At 40.9% G+C, this 10,107-nt stretch overlaps 1 long non-coding RNA gene across 1 annotated transcript in view; it reads left to right on the top strand.

Moving 5' to 3' along the window:
- The first annotated feature begins 7,015 nt into the window (after positions 1–7,015).
- The window catches only part of LOC128103702 (uncharacterized), a 119,217-nt gene continuing 116,125 nt past the window's right edge, over positions 7,016–10,107 (top strand). The window contains exon 1 of the long non-coding RNA XR_008215756.1: positions 7,016–7,331. This is a non-coding gene — a long non-coding RNA (uncharacterized LOC128103702). The remainder of the gene's footprint in view (positions 7,332–10,107) is intronic.

Genomic DNA, 10,107 nt, shown 5'->3' with positions numbered 1-10,107 from the left:
TTATCTTTTACTCTAGGTTCCTCGGAAGGAAGCCTGCCTTGATTCTTTCCTTGAAATCCCAGCAAGACTTCAACCTCCATCTCTCTTTACCCCTCTACCAGTAGCATTCTCCCTGTGGTCCATCATCCACTCTAGACAGGATCCTGGGAATGAGAGTCATGTGGGGATATGTGGTAACTGTGCCACTATCACACAGTCCTATAGATACAATTTAAAGATTTAGATGTGGGTGTTAAGATAAAGCATTTGTGGTAGTCTTAACAAAAATTTACCTTTGAATATGCTATAGAATCAAATACAGCCAAATTTGTTTGTCTCTTAGAAGTGTGTATAACATAAATTAGAAAAAAAGAGAGAATGTTCTTTTGCAAGGAGGTTTAGAATTAAAAAAAAATCTACCCACTTAGATTTTAATTTCTTTTGTTTCAATTTTTTTTGGAGACAGGGTTTCTCTGCGTTTTTGTATGTGTGTTTTTGTGTGGATATATGCATGTGAGTGTGGGTGACCATGGAAGCCAGCAGAGGGCATTGGATTTCCTTGGAGCTGGAGTTATAGGTGATTGTGAGTCACTTGATGTGGATGCTGGGTATTGCACTCAGGTCCTCTGCAAGAGCAGCAAGTATTCCTAACTATGGGGTCATTTCTCCAGCCTGATTTTATTTATTTATTTATTTATTTATTGATTTTTGAGACAGCATTTCTCTGTATAGCACTGGCTATCCTGGAACTCACTTTGTAGACCAGGCTGACCTTGAATTCACAGAGATCTGCCTGCCTCTATCTTCCAAGTGCTGGGCTTAAAGGCATGCACCATCACACATGGCTGATCTTAACTCTTCCCCCCGCCCCCCCTGACAGGGTTTCTCTGTGTAGTTTTGGTGCCTGTCCTGGATCTCGCTCTGTAGCCCAGGCTGGCCTCGAACTCACAGAGATCCACCTGGCTCTGCCTCCCAAGTGCTGGGATTAAAGGTGTGCGCCACCGCTCCCCAGCTGATCTTAATTTCTTAATGATCTTAATTATGTGTGGCGCTCCTGCTGTGTCTCTGATAAGAGTCATATGAACACTTTTTTGCTGTTCTGGGTGCCAATTGTGTCCCGTGTCTGGCTTCACTCTGTCTGAGGTAATGGCTGGAGCTCTGGCCTCCCCATGCTTCCTATCACCCTCTTGCATCTCCTAAGCCTCGCTGGGGTGGTCGCTGCCGGCACTTCCCTGGCACCATCTGTAGACTGATATTTTGTGGAGGGATTTGTATGGATTCCAAGGAAGAATTCAGCTTATTTAGTTAAGAGAAAAGAAAGAAATTGATCAATTCCTATTCTAGTCCACTCCCCCAGCCCCCAGTTTCCTCCCACTCACCCTCATGTGGAGATAGTCCTACAGCTTTGAAATAGAATCAGGCTTCCAGGCTTCACAATTAAGTTTCAGCCAAAAATTGCACTTACCAGAATGCTCACAATACTAATAGTTGTGAGAAATAAGACACTTGATTAAAAGGCGGCACACTTGTCTGTATCTTTAATGTGCATTCCTAATGAGTCTTAGCAGGAGGCTGATTCACATGAAAACGCACAATTAGCCCATCCAAGTTTAACACACTATTATCTACACCCAGGCCCTCTCTTCATTACCATCTGAATGCACTGTTTTCTTTGGAGTTGTGTGCAGGAAACAAATCCCTATATATGGCACAGCAGTTCCAAATTCCTATTTTTCTGCACTTGCCCTTTAGACAAAAGGCCCAAACAACGTGCTCTTTGATGCATTAATTTTCAATCTCTGGCTATTTTTGAAATTGTAATGTAGCACGTTTCCCTTTTCCAAGAGACTTGAGTCAACACCCAGTGTGGAAGTGGGTATAGCCAAGGGGTTTGTTTGTTATACCGAGTGGAGGCACACCGTTCTTTTCCAGTGTACTCCAGCTCGAACCTGCTTGAAAGAGCTGCCGAAATTCAATACAACATTGCTTGGATTTAATGTCGCTACCACACACAGCTCCTTACTGTCTAGAGTGTTAAACTGGTGGATTAGCTAAATTTCTGAATGAAACCCAAGAGAATGAAAGTTTCACACCACACACCCATTCATTTAATTCTCATTCTGGCCCCTCTTTGACCTTTGGTTGATTGTCAACATTTCTGTTACGCGACGCCCCACAGTTTCTATCAACTGCCCTAATATCCAAAGTTCCATTTCATACGAAGCAAGTGAAAGCAAAGGGTTGGAGGGATGTGGAGTGTGCTTCAGGGTACATACTGTATAGACAGCTCTTAACTGCCTGTAACTCCAGCTTCAGGGGCTCTGACTCCCTCTTCCAGCCTCTGAGGGCACCTACACACCTGTGCACACACCCATGCACAGACACATAATTAAAAAAAAGTTAAAAGTAGATTAGAACTACGTAAATGTTTAATAATCATTCCCTTTTCACCTCACTTCAGGCACCACTTAAGTTGATCTTTCAAAGAGAGTTAAAAAAAAAAACTATTTTCTTCTTATGATAAGCAGCAGTTTTTACTTTTGTGTGTACATGCATAGGTATACACATCCATGCACATGAGTGTGGAGGCCAGAGGCCTATGTCCAGTGTCTTCCTCTATTGGTCTTTACCTTATTTTTGGAAACAAAATCAATTACTGAATCCAGACATCATCGCCTGGCTAGACTGGCTTGCCGGAGAGAGAGCCTTGTCACCTGGGGATTCCAGGCACACAGGCACGAGCTATCATGCCTGTTTTTTTGCCTGTTTGTTTTTGTTTTTTTTTGTACTGGGATCTGGATTCAGGGCTTCATGTCTGTGTAGCAAGCCCTTTACCCACAGAACCATATTCCTAACCCTGTAGGTTTTGCTTTTGGAAAGTGAATTGCATAGGGCATTATGAAGCATTAAGTGATTTTTGGACTATTTTAATGATAGGGATTTTGCAGATTGATACAGTAAAACAGACAGATGTGACATGTAATGCACTAATAGGTAAAAACTATTACTTGTTGGTTGATAATGCTGGACATAATTTGTTAAGCATAAGAAGAAAAAGACCAGAACCCGAGTTACCTATTTCTACTCTACAACTTGTCTGCTTATGATGCTTTTTTTTTTCTCAATTTCTGCACATGTCAGAATTCCTCTTTCTTATTTTTGGCACCATCTGTAAGAATACTGTAGCAATGTTGTCTGTGCCCCAGTCTCAGGAAGACTAGCGATAGAATTACAAAGCATGTAGCAGTATGTACAAGATCATCGAGGTTGCGGAATGTAAGATCAATGAGAAAGGCACATATTTATACATTTGAGCAAGAGGAATATTGTGAGATAGATATTAAAAATATAGCATAATAAAAATATAATGAAAATAATGTCAAAAGAATAAATACTTCAGGATAAATTAAAAAATAAAGTGTAAAATATTTATGCTGTGAACTATAGGGCTGGGGATATAGCTCAGTGGTACAGTGCTTGGCTAGCATGTGTAAGGCTCTGGGTCTGAATACTAGTGTTTGGAGTACACACACATACATCACACACACACACACACACACACACACACACACACACACACACACACACACACACTATCCCTTAGAAGAACAACTCCTTCCCAAGCCCCAAACCAATAAAAAAATCAAATAAAATGTATAAGACATTCCTAAAAGAAATTAAAGAGGATCCAAATAAATAAAAAGTTTATCCATGTTTATTGCTTAGAAGATTTACTATTATTAAGATGATGATCCATCCAGTCCTATCCGATGTACATATCTAGAAGAATGGCCACAAAATACCAGCTGATTTCTTTCAAGCAATCCTAAAATTCATATGGAAATGTAGTGGAGCCCAGAGAACCAAAATATCTTAAAAAAAAAAAAAAAGCCAAGGTGGAAGAATCACATATGATGTACTTGAAAGCTTACAAGCTTACCAGAGAGCAATCAGGGGCCCTAGCATCATGACACCGTGATACCACATGTGGGCTCAGTCAGAAGGCTAAGAAGGGACAGTTTTGACACAGACATACAGAACAACAAGGAAAAGAAAGAGACCTGAAAGAAGCCTCTATGTCTACATTCTATTGATTTAAATCTAAAAAGTTTTTAATCTGTGACTTTATTTTTGCATATGTATGCTGTGGATATCGCTTTGTATAAATAAACACTGATTGGCCGGTAGCCAGACAGGAAGTATAGGCAGGACTAACAGAGAGGAGAACTGGGGGAACAGGAAGGCAGAGAGGGAGACTGCCTGGAGCCTTTGCCAGGACAAGCAAGATGTAAGGTACCAGTAAGCCACGAGCCACGTGGCAAAGTATAGATTAATAGAAATGGGCTAAATATAAGAGTAAGAGCTAGACAATGATAGGCCTGAGCTAATGGCCAAGCAGTTTAAATAATGTAAGCGTCTGTGTGTTTATTTTACAAGTGGGCTCCGGGACTGGCGGGACTTGGTGGGACCCGGAGAGAAAAGCTCTCCAACAACATATGTATGTGTGCATGCATGTGTGTGTATTCCCATGAGTGTGGCTGCATGTGTGTATGTGTATGTATGAGCACACACATGTGAATGGAAGCCCGAGGTTGAAGTCTTTTGTCCTTATCAATTGCATTCCACTTAATTGTTTGAGGCAGAGTCTCTTGCTGAACCCAGACTGAGCCATTTCAGCTAATCTGCATTGCCAGTGTGCTCTGGGGGGTCTCTGTCTCCTGCTTCCTTATGTGGGGATTGCAGGCAGGTGGCCACACCCCTCCAGATTTTTATGTGTGCTCTGAGGGTCTGAATCCAGTCCTCATGCTCGTACAGTAAGCACTTTGCCCACCGAGACATCTTCCTAGCCCTTCAATTTTTTTTTTTTTTGATAAAATCAAGATGGAGAAAGGATAATATAGCCACTAAATGGTTAGACAACTGGGTATTCATATGCAAAAAATGTAACTTGAATCCTTACCTCATACCATACCCATAACATAAAATGGGTCCTAGACTTAAATGTGGGAGCTGACATGATAACATGCTTAGAGAAAAGCAATAAGAAGTCTTTGTGACTTTGGGTTAAGCAATAATCTTAATACTAATTCTTTTTCTTTCTTTCTTTTTTTTTTTTTTTTTTTTTGGTTTTTTGAGACAGGGTTTCTCTGTGTAGCTTTGCGCCTTTCCTGGAGAACTCACTCTGTAGTCCAGGTGGGCCTTGAACTCTGCTTCCTGAGTGCTGGGATTAAAGGCGTGCGCTACCACTGCCCGACTAATAATAATTCTAAAAATACAAACAGAGAAGAGAAACTGAGCCTCTTAAAAATTATATACTTCTGTGTTTCAAGGGAATAATTACGAAAGATGAGCTAAATAACGTGGAAAACATTTGAGAACCATAACCTAATAAATGATTATTCTGAATACATAAATACCTTTGAATTGAAATGTAAAATTCCAATTGTGAAATTCACTATAGAGGTAAGTAAGCATTTCTGTAAAGAAAGTACAAGGGACTGAAGACCCCAGGAAAAGATGCTCCATGTCATTGATAGAGAAATGTGGAGAAAGTCAATGACATAACACTTCACAGCATCAACCCGAAGGGTTACACCTCAGGTACAATAAGAGGTGTTGGCAAGAATATGGACCAACACACACTGCTGGTGGGATTATAGACTGATGCACCTGCTTAAGAAAAAAGCTTAGCAATTCTTTAAAGCTGCCATGTGATCCAGTATTTTAACTCCCATGTATCTGGCTATTCAAGAGAAATGAAGATACCTGTCCACACACAACCTGTCATCAAGTTCCCTCCTAAAATGGAAACAACCTATTCACTGAAGTCTGTATGAGCAAAATTGGGCATATACAGGGAGTGAGAATTTTCAGCATTAAAATAAATGAAGTATGGATACACATCACGTCTCGACAAACCTAAAAAGCATTATAATAAGTTAAAGGAGCCTGTGAAAAAGATCACACACTATACAATCTCACATACAGAACGTCTACAAAAGACAAATCTGTCGAGATAAAAAAATATACCAGTGGTTGCCTAGAGCTGCAGAAAGTAGAGTGGATAGGAGATGGATGCTAATGGACACAAAAGCTCATTTTAGAAAGGATAAAAATATCCTCAAGTGGGGCTGGAGAGATGGCTCAGTTGTTAAGAGCACTTGCTACTCTTGCAGAGGCCTGGAGCTTGGTTCCCAGCACTCATGTTAGGTGGCTCACTAACACCTTCAACTTCTACTTCAGGAGATCTGATACCCTTTTCTTGTATCTGTGGGTATTTGTGCACATGCGTGTGCACGCGCATGCACACACACACACACACACACACACACACACACACACACACACAAATAAAATTAACTGTGTCCATAACAGTGAGTAGTGAGGTCAGTTAATAATCATAAAATCAGTGGTTGATTCCACTTATATGTGAAATTTAGGCAGTTTATTTCCCCAACAACATGTGATAGACCTTTATCATCCTCCTCTCCTCTGTGGCTAGTGTACCTGATAGGGTGTAAGTAGTGCCTTTCTGAGACTCCTCCAAAGAGCTAGGGAGTACACACACACACACACACACACACACACACACACACACGCGCGCACACACACATGCACACACACACACCAAACATCAAAAAATAGAAATAAAAGAAAATCTTCGGAACAATTCTAAACTTACGTTACAGTCACTGTTACATAACACTAAATATATTAGAAAAATGGTATCATATGTTTTTAAAGGGTGAGCTTTATGGTATATAAATGTACTTCAATTAAGCTCTTAAAAAGACCACAAACATTCACCGAAGTCCTGACACACAATAGTTGTTCAATAACTATGCAACTGATGCTTCATTTTGTTGTTCTATGTCATTGATTCTCAACCTTCCTAATGCTGTGACTCTTTAATACAGTTCCTCATGTTGTGATGACCCCCAAGCATAAAATTATTTTCATTGCTACTTTATAACTAATTTTGCTACTGTTATGAATTGTAATGCAAATATTTATGTTTTCTGATGCTCTTAGGTGGTTGACCCCAAAGGGGTCGAGACCCACAGGTTGAGAACTGCTGCTCTATGTGAACCAACAATAGCTATTGGGTGAGGTGTGTGCATCAGTTTTCTGAACCATAAACACACAGAAGAGCCTGGGACTGGAGAAGTGTCTGTTCCCTTGCTATCCTCATGGAGGAGGACATGAAAAGCCAATAAAAACACCTGGAAAATTGAGATCTGGTTCTGCGATGGACAGTTCCTGGAGGAGGGATAGTTTAGGAAGGGCAGCCAGAGAAGTCTTGCTGAAGAAATGGTTGCTACTTTTAAAAAGACTTCCTCGCTATAATTTGGGTGAGTTTTTTTTTTCCAAATTTTTGCCAGCACAGAAGTCTTCACATGTTCAATGTAAGAATGAAAATGAGCTTGTGTGGGGGTACAGACCGTAAGTCCTATGGTGGGTAGTCTTAGAGCCATGGGATATCCCTGAAAAGGTAGACATCAGACAGGAGAAGGTTATGAACGGTATTAAGGAATCTGGGGCTGGGGAGACAGCTCAGTACGTAACTGAGCATGAAGACTTGAGCACCCACATAAAGCCTGGGCATGGCGGTGCAATACTGGGTGGGAGGTGAAGAGAGAAATGAATCACGGGAGTTCATTGGTCAGCCAATCTTGCTTAGTTGGTGAGTTCCAGGTCCAGTGAGAGACACTGTCTCAAAAACACGGAGGGGGCGGCTAATGAGGAACACTTCTGCCCTCTGCATGCTAGAAATAACTACCACATTACACATGGGCATACATATAAACATACACCCCCCACATGCATACACACACACACACACACACACACACACACACACACACACACACACATACATGAGAGAGAGAGAAACAGAGAGACATGAGAGACAGAGACAGAGAGACACAGAGACACACACACACAGAGAGAGGGGGGGGAGATCTTAAGGGATCTTAAATAGGAACTATATTTCCTACTCAAATTCTGAACAGATTCAAAAGTAAGTAAAAAATGATTGTAAGTGGAGGCTATGATTCTGTTTTTCTTTTTGACAAACTGATATTTCTATTGAAACTTGCATTGATGAGCATGTGTTCCTTAATACTGAATTCTCAAATTATATTTAGTAGTACACTCAACTGCAAACATTCTAAACCACCCAAGGACTCTCTACAGGCCAGATCATCTGTGGGGTAGGAGGAAAAATCTAATAAAGGGTCTAGCAGAGGATGTGGGTGGGATACAGGTGTGAGATTAGAAGAGTTCTAAAGAGGGGTGAATGACCACTGAGAACATTAGAGGCTACTGTGAGAAGCCATGTAGTTCTTCAGTCCTTAAGTGTTCTGATAAGGGTCTCATGCCACAGAATTTTTTTTGATTATTTTGTGATTAACAAGACCAATTGTTATACAATTCAAAAAAGAGAGTTAAGACATTGAAGATAACTTAGTGCTGTGGGATGTCCTGTATGTTGTGAATATATGTTGCTATGATTGGTTGATAAATAAAAACGCTGATTGGCCAGTAGCCAGGCAGGAAGGATAGTGTAAGTGGGACAAGGAGAGAGGAGAAGGCTGAGTCTAAGAAGGCTGAGTCAGGAGATGCTTCCAGCCTCCACGATGAGTAGCAAGATGTAAGTTACCAGTAAGCCATGAGCCACGTGGCAAGGTATAGATTAACAGAAATGGGCTGAGTTTAAGTGTAAGAGCTAGACAGTGGTAGGCCTGAGCTAATGTCCTAGCAGTTTAATTAATATGAGCTTTTGAGTGATTATTTTATAAGCGGTTGTGGGGTCCGTGGGGCTGGGCAGGACTGGAGAAAACTTCAGCTACATCTTAGAATTTATGAACACCAAAAATTATAGATCTTGGTCAAGGATTTAAAAGTAACTTTTAGAATAAGCTGCAACTTACTGCTCTGGATGAATATAATTTTGGTGCTGGGAAAGCTTAGTTCATTGGCCATGTAGCTTGGTTGTCTATGGGTTTTAGTCAGAAAACTGTAGAGTGAGACTCTAGAGCAGTGGTGCTTGACCTGTGAGTTATGACCCCGTTGGGGGAATCACATATCAGATATCCTGCATATCAGATATTTACATTATAATTCATAGTAGTAACAAAACTACAATTATGAAGTAACAATGAAATGATTTTATGGTTGGGATGATCATCACAACATGAGGAACTGTATTAAAGAGTTCCAGCATTAGGAAGGTTGAGAACCGCTGCTCTGGAGGATAAATGTGGGGGACAGGAAGATTGAGAGCAGATCTGTACTGATAAGAGGAACTTTGAAACAGTTCACACACATGTTCATAGTGTAGGTTTCCATCTAGTACATAGGAAAATTCTGAGTTTAGAAAGGGCAAAACAAACAAACAAACAAACAAACAAACAAAAAACCCACCTATATTTGAAGTTCAAGAATAGAGAATGTGTAGTAAAGAGTTTTTGTTTATATTTCTTAAAATTTTCATAAACATATGTTGTGTGACACTATTCTCAGGGAGATGGGAACAAACATCTAGTCACTCCAGATAGGGAACTGATGACAGGTCAAAGTAAGGACACTACCAAAGTTCGACTTGGTGAACCAATGAGGATTATTGTGGTTGCTTACATTAATATGGGTGAGGGGTTACCTACAGAAGCAAAAATGACTTGAAGACAGCTACAACATTAAACCCACCCCAGCATGGAAACCTGGAACACACTGGACAGCTGCAGGCACTACAACAGGTTAGAGAGAGTCTCTTTCAGGCAGCTTGGGGTCTGAGCTTCTTGCAGGCAGCTCATCTTGTCTCAATCTCTGCCTGGCAGCTGGGCTTGTCTAAGAGTGCCTTTCAGCAGTCTTCACTGCTTATATATGCTTCAGGAAGGAGTGTCTTAATGACTCTATTCAGTTTCAGGGACTTCCTGAAGCCTTTGAGTTGTTCTCTTCCTGAGCTTAAGGAGCCTCCCTGCAGGGTGGATGTTTCACCTGCCCTTAGAACACCCTGTTGTCTCACCTCCCTTCTAACATCCTGTATCTTGCTGAGTTTCACTCCAAGGTGGAAGTTTTTACCTCTGAGGAAACTGTTACACAACAGCAAGAGGACTTCCTAATATG

Source organism: Peromyscus californicus, unplaced genomic scaffold (assembly GCF_007827085.1).
Source record: "Peromyscus californicus insignis strain IS unplaced genomic scaffold, ASM782708v3 Scaffold_8__1_contigs__length_139910024, whole genome shotgun sequence".
Taxonomy (NCBI): Eukaryota; Metazoa; Chordata; class Mammalia; order Rodentia; family Cricetidae; genus Peromyscus; species Peromyscus californicus.
Note: the sequence above shows the minus strand (reverse complement) of the source record. Positions and strands in the feature narration are given on the sequence as shown.